The sequence below is a fragment of the Mustela nigripes genome, chromosome 1, assembly GCF_022355385.1.
Source record: "Mustela nigripes isolate SB6536 chromosome 1, MUSNIG.SB6536, whole genome shotgun sequence".
Lineage (NCBI taxonomy): Eukaryota > Metazoa > Chordata > Mammalia > Carnivora > Mustelidae > Mustela > Mustela nigripes.
This window is the reverse complement of record NC_081557.1, coordinates 150814767-150830899: the sequence shown is the minus strand read 5'-3', so window position 1 is coordinate 150830899 and position 16133 is coordinate 150814767. Positions and strand designations below refer to the sequence as shown.

The window sequence follows — 16133 nt, the reverse complement described above, 5'->3', positions numbered from 1 at the left end:
TACCTCCCAGCTCCTTCACCTACAGATTGAGTTCTACTGGGCTAGCATAGGGTTTTTATAAGGAGGGTCATTTTATAAGAGATTTGTTTATTCATTGAGCAGATATTTATTGAACTAAGGGCAAAGTGTTGTTTTAGACTCTGGGACTGTAGCTGTGAAAGAAACAAAGCCCTTTTTGTCTGAAAGCTTATATTCTAGTGGGAAGAGAGAGACAAAAAATAATATATACATAACTATGACATTTCAAAGGTTGTTAAGTGTTATGGAAAATAGGGAGGGCCTGGGTAGGCTAAGAAGACTATTACTCAAATAGAATGGAGAGAGAGAAGCTCTCTAGTCTGGAGATACTTGAATAGACCTTTGAATGCTTTAGAGCCATGCAGCTCTCAGAGGAAGAGTGCTCAGGTCAAGGGAACTGCTATTGCAAAGCTCCAGAAATGGGAGCATGTTTGTTGTCCTTGAGTAACAATAAGAAGATAGGTATGGCTAGAGTAGGGTTAGAGAGGTGGAGGAGTGGTAGAGGAAGAGGTCAGAAAGGTGGTGGGTAGCCAGCCATAGCATATAGGGTCTTGCAGGCCATTGTGAGTGTTTTGAATTTTACCCTACATGAAATAGAAAGAAGCAATTGGAGAACTTTAATTAGAATAGTGACATAATTTGACCTATGTTTTAAAAGTATCACCATGGCTGGGGTGCTCGGGTGGCTCAGTTGGTTAAGCGGCTGCCTTCGGCTCAGGTCATGATTCCAGGGTCCTGGGATCGAGCCCCGCATCGGGCTCCCTGCTCAGCAGAGCGCCTGCTTCTCTCTCACCCCATCTCTCTGCAGCTCTGATTACTTGTGCTTTCTCTCTAGCTCTCTGTCAAATAAACAAAAACAAACAAACAAAGTATCACCATGGCTGTTTATGAAATAAACTATTAGGTAAGAGTTGAAGCAGGAGACTAAACTGTAGAAATCCAGGCTAGAGATTTAGTCAGATGTTTCTTGCTGGTTGAATAAAATTAAGACTGAGAACTGACCCTTGGATTTGGCAATGTGAAGGTACTAAAGAGTATATACTCAATTTGGTAGGCAATAAAGAGCCTTTGAAGATATTATAGAGAAGTGATATCATCAGCATTGTACTTTATGAAGATCTGTTGGTAGTAGTAGATGAGAAAGATTAGATTAAATGGAAAAAAATCTGAGGATAGCACATTTTAGGTGCCCATTTTATTAAAAGAGTATGGGGTAGCAAAGGTGGGAATGGAAAGAAAGGTTCTTTCAGAGTCTGAATTGAAACAATTAGACAATTGAAGGGATATAGGACAAGATAGAGACAGAAGAGTCAAAGCTAAATTTTTAAAAATTGTGTTATTAGGAAAATTGTAGTTCCATTAATAGAAATAGTCAGGAACAGAAAATGGTATCTGTAATCTTGTCTGTCATAGCTTTGAAGTTCTAGACACCTAGGTTGATCCCAGTGCTCACCTTTCAATTATTTTTTTTTAATGATCTTCTATTAGCAGTTCCTCCTTTGAGACTCCAGAGGCATCTGGCGAATCATGATCTTCTGACTGGCAGAAAGTCATTTCACATTTTTGGAGGTCTTGGCAAAAGGATCCATAGTTCTTCTTAGAATAAACCTTTGTTATGTTGCCTTGTGGTTTATATTGATGATCCACACAAAATAAGAACCATGCAAAAAATTCCTTAGTTTCCTTTATGTGCTAACTTTGAGGTGTGCATGGTTAGTTTCGGTGAAGATGTCCTTCAGAATGGAAATGCAAGTGTGGAATATAGAAGGGCAATGAAAATTGAAGACTACAAGGTGAAAACTAGGTTGCTATCAAACTAGATAAGAATTGCAAGGGAAAGAATGTAAAAAGAGAATATTACTTATAGGTGCTGGAAGAATTCTACATAGTAGGAATGATAATTTTAAAAATTGGTGGGGTTGGAGGAGGAGATGTACATTTGAAAGCTATTGAGATTTTAAAAGTTTTCGCCATGTGAAAGAACTGATAATTATGTGATATGATAGAGGTGTTAGCTAATGCTATGATAATCATATTGCAATATATAAATTTATAAAATCAACATCTTATATACCTTAAACTTATGTAATGTTATATGTCAATTATATCTCAATTTGAGGAAAAGGGAAGAAAATAAACAGACGATATCAAGAAAATTCCTCAAAAAAAAAATTTTTGTTAGTCATCTTGATGGACCTATATTGAAGTGGAATATAGCATGCTATATTCAGAGCATGCTGAGAGTGGTCTGGTGCTGCTATAAAGACAAATAAACAAGAAGGTTTATGAAGTTTGAAGGGACAGTCTGGAGGATGAGTGTGAGAAAGTCAAGGAAAGGAAAAAATGGAAGGGGATGGAGTAGATGTTGGAGTTGAAATGAGACAGGGGCTAGGACCCCAAGAGAGATGATCAATGATAAATTTCTGATTGTGGATATGGCTTTGGATTTTTAATCACATCTTTTTGATTTTAGGATACCATGATAATGTCCATTTAATCAAAGCTTTTCAGGACAAAATATGACAAAATATTAAATGTAGATAGATTATAAACAAATCAAAATTCCAAATACATTGAAATGGGAAAAATGTATCTTTGAACAGAAATAATTCTACTTGAGATCTTTTGCTATGCTGTGCTGTGCTGTGATACAGTATACCCTCTTATCTCATGTTGTCACTGAAACGTCAATGAAGATGTATGATCATAGTTATAGTATGATTAGATTTTATGAGAATAAGTGTTTTAGGGAAATTAGTAGAAAGTATTCTGTGTTGAAATCAATACAGAGTAAAGCTGAGGAAACACAAGAGATGATACTTGAGAATTCAGGAGAAGCAAGAGATCTGAGGAGGTGACTCAATATAATGTAAACACCCTTAGAATTTATGAAGATATGAGGTGTGATGTGGGAGAAATTTTTTTCCACATGTATGGTGGTAAGATAGGTATTCTTTCCATTTTAATTCACATAGTATATTTTAAAAGTATGTGTCAATGGAAAGAGGTGGTGACTATTTTGGGGACATTTAGTTTGTAAACACATGGGTCATGACATGTTTGAGGAAGATAAGAAGAAATGGACATAAGGAAAGTAGTAGAAGAAAATAATCTCTGTATGACTTTATATCTGAACTGGTTAAGATGTCATTGAATTTGTTGACCTTTCAAAGTCTCTTCAGTCCTGTAATGCAATGATCTACCTGTTTTGTTTTGTTTTGTTTTTGGGTAAGGGATAATCATTCCAAAAACTGTCTTTACTTTCAAATCAGAAGAATGTTAACTTTGTGCTTTTGGAGGATGAAATGGATATGAGTCTTCTTTACCTTTCTTGTAAACCTGTCCAGATCACAAGTTTTCGAATTGATCAAATTGTTAGGGAAGTTGGCAGAAAAGTTCAACCATTTATACTCTGAGTGAAGGACAGTCATTTCGTTCTCTGACACAATGTAATGATGAACCCTGTTTGTTTGTATCTCATAACTGCCATAGAATTTGTTCTTTGCACAATGATGTATGTGCGCACGCATGAATGTTTGTGTGTGTGTGTATTGTATTTTCCCTTTGAAGACTCTTAGTTTTCTTTGAAAATGTATGTCCACAGGTAAGCTATGGATGTGTAGTATGCATTTGCCCCAAATAATTTTAATGCTTGTCATCACCAGGGACTTCCTATTTCCTAATTTTCTTTTTGTTACACAAGCAAGTGGGCATTAGGATATAGAACTTGAAAAGAGCTTCAAGAAGCCCATGTCACACAATAAAATTATATTTCAGTTTTATATGCCAAAATAATATATATATATTACAAATAATACCTTGGTTCAGAAATATATCAAATATTAACATATACTTTTTATATAATATAGCTGTGTACTTAGTTGAAAATTGTTAAGGACTGTATATAAAATAGCACACACCTCAACATAGTGCACATTTGAACTCAAGAAACATCAATTTAACTAAAATGTCAGTTTATTGTTTAAATTTTCTATGAGCTTTAGGTTACTATTGCTAGTTTCAATCACAAAAAATCAGGGACACCTGGGTAACTCAGTCCGTTAAGCATCTGCCTTCAGCTTAGGTCATGATGCCAGAGTCCTCTGATCAGGTCCCGTGTTGGGCTCCCTGCTCAGTGGGAAGTCTGCTTTTCCCTCTTCTCTACTCATGCTCTTTCTCATGTAAATAAAACATTAAAAAAATCACAAAAAACCAAATTTTCTTTTTTTCAAGTTGTATGGTTTCAAATCACTGCAGATTGAATCTTTATCGTCATATTAAAGTATAAAGACTTAGAAACCTTGCCAGAGATATCTTATTTTTATCATTGACCTAACTTTCTAATCAGTTTATATTCTTAAAAGAGGTTTTAAGTAGTACTACAGAAAAAAAGCATATTGCTCTAATATGAAAGTTTTTAATGTTTGCTTTGTAGATGCAATATATAGATTTAAGTTGTTTTGGGATTCATATTTGACCTAATATGTATTCATAACTATTTTAGTTGTAACCACATGGCTTTCATTTTGCATGTCTAATAAGGTTAACTGATGAGTCAGACTAATGATATTACTTTATGCTTCTCTAGTATCTTTCATCTACAGATTACTAAATACTTGGTAAATATTAATTAAACATCACAACACACCTTGGAAGAAAGATAAGTATTATTAACCTTTTATGAGGAAATTGATACAAGGGGCTTAGGTGAGGCAAATATTAGATATATAAAATTAGATATATAAACCTATAGTTTATAGGATAAGGTGCTTAATAATGCTTCTTCCTGGGTACAGGAAGAGAAGCATATGTGTAATTACTACAAAATAACCAATGTTTATGGGGGAATGTAAATTGTAAGAGGCCCAGAAGCCTTTGTGAAATTAATTTTGGAGATTAGGTATGAAACTGAGGCTCCTGGTTATGACAGTGTGTATCACCTAGTACCCAAATTTATCTTCTTCCTGATGAAGAAAATCAGGTTAGGATTACTGCTACATGCTTGAATTTAGTAACTCTAATAGAATCATATGATCTGGGTGTTCTAGCACAGCCCTGATTTCAAGTGAGCTGATGTGCTCCTCCCATTAGTGGATTCAAAGTGTTCTTATTGTGTGACCTGATTTTTGGTTTGAGAATTGAATTACTATAGCTATTATGGCAAGTTTTGAAACTTTGTGTCTTATCCCAAAATGAAGTGGGTATTAAGCAATTATCAGGTAATTTGGGTGATTTAGATAGCTGGCTTATCAGTTGCAAATTTCTTTCAAATGCTAGTAACACAGAGAGGAATTGAACAAGATGAAATTTTATTTTTCTTTCATAAAGGAAGGCTGAGGAAAGATAATACAGGTTTGTATGGGTGTCTAAAGTGTCATTAAGGATCCAAGATCTTACTCTTTTTTTCTACCATCCATAACATGTGTTTCCATCCCTGAGGTTGTCTTAGGGACCGAGATGGTTGCTAGGGTTCCAGATATCAATTACTTGTTCCAGATAAGGAAGTAGGAGGGGCAAAAATGTATACTCTAGTTGTCTGTCTTAAGGAGAGTTCTCTGAAGGCTCACTTAGCATTTATTAGCAATCCTTAATTGCAGGGGAGGTTAATAAATGCAGTCATTTTAATTGGACATACCACTACTTGGAATAAAATCAAAGTTTTATTATTAAGGAAAAGAAGAGAATAAATCAGATACTTGAAAAGTATATTTTACTTAACAAAATCCTAATTGCAAAAGGGTGTGGACATCTAGCAGTAATTAACATTTAATTTTTTTTTATTTTTGCAAGAATGCTTAAGATCTATTCTTTTAGCAAATTTCAATTACACAATATAGTATTGTCAACGATAGTTACCATGCTAGATATTAGATCCTTAGAACTTATTTGTAACTGGAAGTTTGAATCCTTTTACTAACTTCTCTCCATTTTCCTCACCCTCCCCCCAGCCCCTAGCAACCACTATTCTTCTTATTATTTCTGTAAGTTTGGTTTTTTAAAAAACAATTCCACATATAATTGATACCATTCTGTCTGGTTTGTTTAACTTTGTCTTTCTCTGTCTGGCTCATTTTATTTAACATAATACCCTCAAGGTCTATCCATGTTGTGGTAAATGACAGGATTTCCTTTTTTTTTTTAATGAATGAATAGACTTTATTTGTGTTTGTGTATATGACATTTTCTTTTTTATGATTTTTTTTTACTTTTATGCTTAGTTGAAGTATAGTTGACACACAATATTTTATTATTTTCAGGTGAACAATTTAGTGATTCAACAACTCTATATGTTATGCTGGCCTCACCTCAAGTGTAATTAGCATCTATTGCTGTAAAAGTTATTTATAGTATTATTGACTATATTTCCTATGCCACTTTTTATCCTTGTGACTTACTTATTTTACAACTGTAAGTTTGTACCTCTTAATACCCTTCACCTATTTTGCCTATCTCCCTACCATCCTCCCCCCTGGTAACCACTAGTTTGTTCTCCATATTTACAAGTATGTTTGTTTTTTCTTTTTTCATTTTATTAATATTTCAGATATAAGTAAAATCATATGGTATTTATCTTTCTCAGTCTGACTTAATTTAACTTTTTTTTAATTAATAATTTTTATTAGCATATAATATATTATTTGCCCCAGGGGTACAGGTCTGTGAATCGTCAGCCTTAAATACTTCACAGCACTCACCATATCACATACCCTCCCCAATGTCCATACCCCAACCACCCTCTCCATACTCCCTTCTCCCAGCAATCCTCAGTTTGTTTTGAGATTTAAGAGTCTCTTATGGTTTGTCTCTCTCCCAATCCCAACTTGTTTCATTTTATCTTCCCTACCCCCAATACCCCCACCTCTCAACTTACTCATATTAGGGAGATCATATGATAATTATCTTCCTCTGATTGACTTATTTGGCTCAGCATAATACCTTCTAGTTCCACCCATGCCATTGCAAATGGCAAGAGTTCATTTCTTTTGATGGCTGCATAGTATTCCATTACACACACACACACACACACCACATCTTCTTCATCCATTCATCTGTTGATGGGCATCTATCTAGGTTCTTTCCATAGTTTGGCTATTGTGGACATTGCTGCTATAAAAATTTGGGTGCAGGTGCTCCTTTGGATCACTAAATTTGTATCCTTAAGGTAAATACCCAGTAGTGCAATTACTGGCTCATAGGGTAGCTCCATTTGCAACTTTTTGAGGGATCTCCATACTGTTTTCCAGAGTGATTGCACAGCTTGCATTCCCACCAACAGTGTAGAAGGGTTTCCCTTTCTCCACATCCTCACCAACATCTGCTATTTCCTGACTTGTCAATTTTAGCCATTCTGACTGGTGTGAGGTGGTATCTCATTGTGGTTTTGATTTGTATTTCCCTGATGCTGAGTGATGTGGAGCCCTTTTTCATGTGTCTGTTGGCCATCTGGATGCTTTCTTTGCAGAAATATCTGTTCATGTCCTCTGCCCATTTCTTTTTCTTTTCTTTTCTTTCTTTTTTTTTTTTTTTTTTTTACAGATTTTATTTATTTGACAGTGAGAGACACAGCGAGAAGGGAACACAAGCAGGGGGAGTGGGAGAGGGAGAAGCAGGCAACCCACTGAGCAGGGAGCCCGACGTGGGGCTCGATTCCAGGACCCTGGGACCATGACCTGAGCCGAAGGCAGATGCTTAACAACTGGGCCACCCAGGCACCCCCCTCTGCCCATTTCTTGATTGGATTATTTGTTCTTTGGGTGTTGAGTTTGGTAAGTTCTTCATAGATTTTGGATACTAGCCCTTTATCTGATTATGTCATTTGCAAATATCTTCTCCCATTCTGTCAGTTGTCTTTTGGTTTTGTTGACTGTTTCCTTTGCTGTGCAAAAGCTTTTGATCTTGATGAAGTCCCAATAGTTTATTTTTGTCATGTTTCCTTTGCCTTGGGTGATGTTTCTAGGAAGAAGTTGCTGTGGCTGAGGTTGAAGAGGTTGCTGCCTGTGTTCTCCTCAAGGATTTTGATGGATTCCTGTCTCACATTGAGTTCTTTCATTCATTTGACATCTATTTTTGTGTGTGGTGTAAGGAAGTGGTCCAGTTACATTTTTCTGCATGTGGCTGTCCAATTTTCCCACCACCATTTGTTGAAGAGACTGTCTTTTCCCATTGGACATTCTTTCCTGCTTTGTTGAAGATTAGTTGACCATAGAGTTGAAGGCCTATTTCTGGGCTCTCTATTCTGTTCCATGGATCTATGTCTCTGTTTTTGTGCCAGTACCATACTGTCTTGATGTTTGCAGGTTTGTAATAGTGCTTGAAGTCTGGAATTGTGATGCTACCAACTTGGCTTTCTTTTTCAATATTCCTCTGGCTATTTGAGGTCTTTCCTGGTTCCATATAAATTTTAGGATTATTTGTTCCTTTTCCTTGAAAAAATTGATGAGATTTGATAAGGATTACATTAAATGTATAGATTGCTTTAGGTAGCATAGACATTTTCACAATATTTGTTCTTCCAATCCATGAGCATGGCACGTTTTTCCATTTTTTTTGTGTCTTTTTTTTTTTTAAGATTTTATTTATTTATTTGACAGACAGAGATCACAAGTAGGCAGAGAGGCAGGCAGAGAGAGAGAGAGAGAGAGAGAGAGAAAGAGAAGCAGGCTCCCTGCTGAGCATAGAGTCTGATGTGGGGTTCAATCCCAGGACCCCGGGATCATGACCTGAGCTGAAGGCAGAGGCTTTAACTCACTGAGCCACCCAGGTGCCCCTCTTTGTGTCTTTTTATTTTTATTTCTCCAGACAGGGTTTCTCTAATATCTTCCATGCCTTTTTTGAGCCCAGCTAGCACCTTGAGAATCATCATTCTGAACTCTAGATCTGACATATTACCAATGTCCCTATTGATTAGGTCATTAGCTGTCGGTAGTGTCTCTTGTTTTTTTTTTTTTTTTTTTTTTTTTTTTGTGGTGTGTTTTCCCACCTTGTCATTTTATCCATATAAGAATATATGAATGCAAGAATAAAATACTAAAAGGGTGGCAAAGACCCCAGAAGAATGTATGCTAACCAAATCAGGGGAGACCCCAAACCAGGGAAAGAAGAAAGAGGGTAAAAAGAAATTAAAAAAAAAATATATATATATATATAAACAGGCCCACCCACTTGATTTAGGGTGTATTTTGGTCTCTTAGAAGAAATTACCTCTCAAAGTTTTAAAGAAAGAAAAACTTATATATATATACTAAAATAAGGGTAAACATGATGAAGGAATGGAATATGACTGTAAAGATAAAAATATTTTAAAAATTCTAAAAAAAGGAATTAATAAGTTGGTTGGAAAAAGAAAGAAGAAAAAAGAAGAGGGTGAGAGAATGTGCTCAGGCTGGAGACTAGAAGAAAGCCCTGTGCTAGATTTAGAGTAAATTTTGACCTATTAGAAGAAATTGTATTCAAAATTTTTTAGGAAAAAAAACCCCTATATGTATACAAAAAATAAGGTTAAATACAATAAAGGATAAAATATGACTATAATAATGAAGGGTTAAAAAGATTTTTTTCCCCAGAAAGGTATTAAGATAAACTTGTTAAAAAATGTTTAAAAAGGAAAGAGGAAAAGTTAAAAAAATTAGAATAAGAAAAAAAATAAAATTTAAAAAATTTAACTTGACTTTGCCAAGACTAAAGGATCATGGGGAGAAAACCATGAATTCCATGCATTGTTTTCCCCTATCTCTGGAGTTCTGCTGTTCTCCTTGATTGGATGTTCTTGCTGATCTTCTGGGGGAGGGGCCCTCAAACACTCTAATAAGAGATGAGGAAGGACACTATATCATACTCAAAGGGTCTGTCCAACAAGAAGATCCAACAATTTTAAATATCTATGTCCCTAACATGGGAGCAGCCAACTATATAAACCAATTAATAACAAAATCAAAGAAATACATTGACAATAATACAATAATATTAGGGTACTTTAACACCCCCTCAATGAAATGGACAGTGATTCTCAAATGTCTTTGCCCGATGTGGAATTGCACCACCCTTGCCATGGGCCAGGCTAAGAAATCTGCTCGAGTTCGCTCTTGGGAGTTTTTGTTCCCTGAACACTTTCCATTGAGCTCTGGAAAATGGGAAGGAGAATGGTGTCCTCCCAATCTCTGGCCTGGAGGAGCTGAGAGCTCAGCGCCCCACTCCTCAGTGCACCCTTGGAGAAAAGCAATCAATCACTCCCGTCTCCCAGGTCTCCGGCGTGCTCTGAGCTCACCTGGCCTGTGATGCAGCATTTTGGTTTCTGATGCACAGCCCTCTTTGGAGTCTCCAAATCGAGCAGATTCCTGCCTCTGGAGGAAAAAGGTGAGTCTCTCCGGATCTGCCACTTGTGGGGTCCCTGCTCAAAGAGCAGTGGTCCGACTGTGTCATGGATCATTGTTTAAGGTAACCTGGAGCTGAGAGCTCACTCCTCAGCTCTGTCTCTGTAGTTGGCTTCCCTGCTCTGATACCTGGGAGCTCTGCCACACTCAGACACTCCTGATCTTTCAATGACCGCATGGGTCCTGAGACCACACTGTCCCTGCAATGGCTCTACCCCTGCTTAGCCGCTGGAGTGATGTCCCTCAGTGGAGCAGACTTCTAAAAGTTCTGATTTTGTGTTCCATTTCTCCACTGCTTGCCAGGAGCCGGCCCCTCCCCCCATGGTCTATCTTCCCGTGGCTTTGGATTCACTTCTCTACACATCCTACCTTTCAGAAAGTGGTTGATTTTCTGTTCCTAGAATTGCTGCTCTTCTTCTCTTTGATCTCCTGTTGAGTTTGTAGGTGTTCAGAATGGTTTGATAAATATCTAGCTGAGCTCCTACAACCTGATGTCATCTCAGTCTGCTCCTCCTCCACCATCTTGCCTCTCTCCTCATTGACCTGATTTAATTTAACTCTGAGTAATACTCTCTGATCCATCCATGTTGTCATGGATGGCAATCTTTCATTCCATTTTATGGCTGAGTAATACTCCATGGTGTGTGTGTGTGTTTGTGTGTATATACCATAGCTTACTTATTTATTTGCCTATGGATGGATACTTGGGTCTTTGAGGAACTTACCTCTAAAATTTTCTCTTAGGAGTTTTATCATTTTAGGTCTTAAATTTAGATCTTTTAATCCATTTTGTGTTGATTTTTTTACATGGTGTTGACAGTGGTCCAGTTATTCTTCTGTATGTGTCTGTGCAGTTTTCTCAACACCATTTATTAAAAAGAATATCCTCCCCTTATTGTATATTCTTATCTCCTTTGTTATAAATTAATCACCACATGTATGCATGTGTTTATTCCTGGGCTATCCTGTACCACTACCACTGATCTATATATCTGTTTTTATGTCAATACCATACTGTTATAATTACTATAGGTTTGTAATATAGTTTGAAATCAGTAAGTGTGGTGCCTTCAGTGTTGTTTTCCTGTCTCAAGATTGCTTTGGCTATCTGGGGTCTTTTGTGGTTCCATACAAATTTTAGATCATTTTTTCTGTTTCTGAAAAAATGCCATTGTAATTTGATAGGGATTGCATTAAATCTGTAAATTGCTTTGGGTAGTATGGACATTTTAACAATATTCTTCTAATCTGTGAGCCCAGAACACATTTATTTTTTTTTCTTTTTTTTTTTTTTTAATATTTTATTTATTTATCAGAGAGAGAGAGGGGGAGAGAGCGAGCACAGGCAGACAGAATGGCAGGCAGAGGCAGAGGGAGAAGCAGGCTCCCTGCTGAGCAAGGAGCCTGATGTGGGGCTTGATCCCAGGACCTGAGATCATGACCTGAGCCAAAGGCAGAGGCTTTAACCCACTCAGCCACCCAGGCACCCCCAGAACATATTTCTATTTGTTTGTATCTCTTTTGATTTCTTTCCTCAATCATTTCAGCACTGAAATGATTACTACTTGGTTTCTTATACCTTTTTTCCCCCCCAAAGATTTTATTTATATATTTGACAGAGATAGATGTCACAAGTAGGCAGAGAAGCAGGCAGAGAGAGGAGGAAGCAGGCTCCCGGTTGAGCAGAGAGCTCTACTGAGCTGAAGGCAGAGACTTAACCCATTGAGCCACCCAGGCATCCCTTTATACCTTTTTAAAAATTTAATTAATTAATTAATTAATTTTTAAGCAAGCTCCATGCCCAACATGAAGCCCAATGCAGGTTTGAATTCATGACACTGAGATAAAGACCTAAGCTGAAATAAACGTTTGGACACTTAACCATAGGAACCACCCAGGTATCCCTAGATTCTTGTACCTTTTAATATCTTAAACAGGACTGAGGTAAAAGGAAGACTTCAGAGGCATGTTTTGTCATGTACTTTGTACAGAACTCACAAGGGCTGTTTTTTCCCTCCACATTGCAGACATATCCTAAATATAAAATTACTTTAGTGTAATGTTCTCTTGTAAAATACAAAATAAAGCATTTAAAATTTTTAATTGGAAGTATGTTTGTCTTCTGTTTTTTTTTAAGAAGGTAAGGAAAAATGAAATCCTTCAGGTTTGAGACTTTTAAGTGTGAGTTTTTCAGATGTATCTTGGCCTCCCTCTAGTGGTTGCTGAGGTAAGCTGAACCAAAACCAGGGCCAAAGAGCTAATTTCTTTGAGTCAGAAATAGGGTTTTGAACATTTAAGCCTCAGTTTAAATGACTGGAAAGCATGTAATGAATCTCAGGTTTTGGCATTTCTTTGATACTCAAGCTAATTTGCATTTGGGTTCCTATCGTTTTTTAAAAAAGATTTTGTTTATTTATATGAGAGAGTGACATAGATAGCGAGAGCATGCAGGAATGGGGGGGAACAGCAGAGAGAGAGGGAGAAGCAGGCTCCCAGAGCCCAACCCTGGGGTTGATCCCAGGACTCTGAGATCAGGAGCCAAAGCAGGTGCTTAGCTAGCTGAGTCACCCAGATGCCCCTCTGTTGTTGATATTATTTGAACTTTATTTGTGATTAATTTTGGTGGTAAGGGTGTGTGTGTGTTTGTGTATGTGTATGTGTGTGTGTTTGTGTATTTTTCCCACAGAAAATGGACCCCTGTGTCCAGTTATAAATTTTAAGTTTCTTATGCCTTATGTAATATCTTCTGGTACAAATTCTAGGAAAAAGATTTTTATGACTACATTTTTGGCCAAAATTGAAATTGCTGCCAATTTCAGGGAATCCAGAAGACAGAAGAACATGGTAGAATATACTGAGGACTAGGAGGAAATTGGGAAGATGGCAGAGTAGAAAAACCCTGAGCTCACCCTGTCCTGTTTTGAACTCAATATTATCCACATCCAAGTCAATAAACTGGAGAGCCATCTGAAGTCTGGCTGAGCAAACTCCACAGCTAAATACACAGGTGAAGTGTATCTGAAAGTTTAGGAAGGTTAGAAAGGTAGACAGAGGCTGCCCATAGGAGGAAGGGAAGCTACACTTGGGAAGAGGGCAGAGAAACAGGACCTCACACCAGGAAGTTCACATGGGAAGACTAATTCCCATGGCATTTGGCTTTAAAAACCAGAGGGAAAACCAGTGGGGCTTGAAAGGCAGAGCTTTGGAGGTCAGCTGACTCAGCCCTGAGGGTGAGTGATAGCTGGTCTCCACCCTTAAAGAAAGAGCAGCCTGTGTGAAGAGGCAACATGAAAAATGACATTTTAAACAAGGGTGGGTGGGTAGCATATGGGAGACAGATCTGAGCATGTTGATCTCTGAGCATGTTGGGGGACTTCTCCAAAAACAACAGAGCTGGCAGGGGTCATTTTATTCCCTCCCCACCCTGCCCCTTAAGCATAGACACTTGCTGGAGGTGGGGCTGCAGAGCTGCTTGTCACCAAATCTGCTAGTAGCACACCACACCCACAAGCTCTCCTGAGGACTACAAGCCTGCTGGTCTCAGCCCCTCTACTCAGGGCAGATTTTGTGAAAGCTGAGTGGGCAGCTTGCCTAGCCACCAGGTGCACAGCTGCCACCAAGTGCTGTGCACATTTGCCCTGCCACACTTAGCTGTGCACCCCCAGTCACCCTTGTTTGTCTAGACCAGCCCTGCTTTTCTGATGTGTGGCTGCCAGGTGCAGAGCCATGGCCATGCTGTGTCCTGCCACCAGCACCAGGCCAAACTGTTGCACATGCCCAGCAACATGGCCCAGCCCCTGTTGGGCGCTGTGCCCAGCTTTATGCTCCTGACTGCCAGGGTGCAGATTCTAGCCACTCCAGTGCTTTAGGAGATCCTGCATAGGACTAGTGGCCCAGGGCACATATTGCTAACATCACTGCCATACTCTCAGATTCCTCAAGAGGCACACACCTCACACAGCTGGCCTGTCTGGGTCCCACTACCACCACAGAGAGCAAGCACAGCCCACAACAGGCAGAGAGTCAGTGCAGACGACACACTCAGACATAACAGCAGGGCATAAACAACACATATAGGATATCCTCCTCAAGTGCCAGGTTCTGATGAACAGGGGACACTGCACTCCTCTTTAGAAAGTCACTACTTTCAAGAGCAGAAGACATAGCTGACTTTCTTAACACAGAGAAATAGAGAGAGACAGAATGAGGAAATGGAGAAATTTATCTCAGATGAAAGAACAGGACAAGGCCATAGGCAGAGATCTATGTGAAACAGATATAAGTAACATGCCTAACAGAGTTTAGAGCAATGATCGTAAGGATACTCACTGGACTTGAGAAAAGAATGGAAGACATGAGTGAGATCCTTAACACAGAGGTAAAGAAACATAGTAGAGATAAAGGGTATAATAAATGAAAATAGAAACACACTTGATGGAATAAACGGCAGAAAGAAGAGGAATGAGTTAGGACAGAATAATGGAAAGTAATCAAGCTGAACAAAAGAAAGAGAAAAGAATTATGCAATGTGAGAATAGATGTAGGGAATTTAGTGACTCCATAAAATGTAATAACATTTGTGTTAAAGGAGTTCCAGAAGAATAAAAGAGAAAAGGGGGCAGAAAATTTATTTGAAGAAATAATAGCTGAAAACTTCCCTAATCTGGGGAAGGAAACACATACCCAGATTCAGGAGGCACAGAGAACTCCCAACAGAATCAACAAAAGCAGACTTACACCAGGACATATTGTAATTAAATTGGCAAAATATAGCATTAAAAGCAGCAAGATAAAGGAAGTCATTAACCTGCAAAGGAAAATCCACAAGGCTAGCAGATTTTTCAGCAGAAACTTTCCAAGCCAAAAGAGAGGGGCCTGATATATTCAAAACACAATAGGCCAAGAATACTCTATCCAGAAAGACTATTATTCAGAATAGAAGGATAAATAAAGAGTTTTCCAGACAAACAAAAACTAAAGGAGTTTATGACCATGAAACCAGCCTTGCAAAATATTAAAGGGGATTCTTTGAGTGCAAAGGAAAGACCAAAAGTGACAGTTTAAGGCAGAAACCCCCCACACACAATCAGTAAAAATGTATATTTCTGTAAAAAATCAGTCAAGACTTACAAAGTAAAAGAATGTAAAATATCATAACATACCTAAAATGTTTGGGGGAGAGGAGAAAAGAGTGAATTCATACCTAAATGACCATCAACTTAATACAGACTGCTATATGCAGAAGAGGTTAAATACAAATCTAATGTTAACCATATTTCAAAACCTACTAACAAATATGAAAAGAATAAAGAGAAAGAAATCCAAATATATCACTAAAGAAAATTTAAAAAGGGGCGCCTGGGTGGCTCAGTAGGTTGAAGCCTCTGTCTTCAGCTCAGGTCATAATCCCAGGGTCCTGGGATCGAGCCCCGCATCGGGCTCTCTGCTCAGCAGGGAGCCTGCTTCCCCGCTCTCTCTGCCTACCTCTCTGCCTACTTGTGATCTGTCTGTCAAATAAATAAATAAAATCTTAAAAAAAAAAGAAAATTAAAAAAAAAACATGAAACACAAGAAAGGATCAGAGAAATCTTCAAAAACAGCTACAAACTAGTAATAAAAAGGCAATAAATACATACCTATCAATAATTACTTTTCATGTAAATGGACTAAACATTCCAATCACAAGAGGTTGGGTGACAGAATGGATAATAAAGAAAAGACCCATCTATATATTGCCTACCAGAG

The 16133-nt window shown here is 37.9% G+C and overlaps 1 protein-coding gene across 3 annotated transcripts in view; it reads left to right on the top strand.

The window, feature by feature from the left end:
• Positions 1-16133, top strand: part of MAPK10 (mitogen-activated protein kinase 10) — a 593666-nt gene that overhangs the window by 72503 nt on the left and 505030 nt on the right. The window contains exon 3 of one of the 3 annotated variants that reach the window (XM_059375269.1): positions 10259-10371. The exons of the other annotated variants lie outside the window; for them this stretch is intronic. The gene's annotated coding sequence lies outside the window, so the exon portion shown is untranslated. The remainder of the gene's footprint in view (positions 1-10258; positions 10372-16133) is intronic. 3 annotated transcript variants of the gene reach the window in all.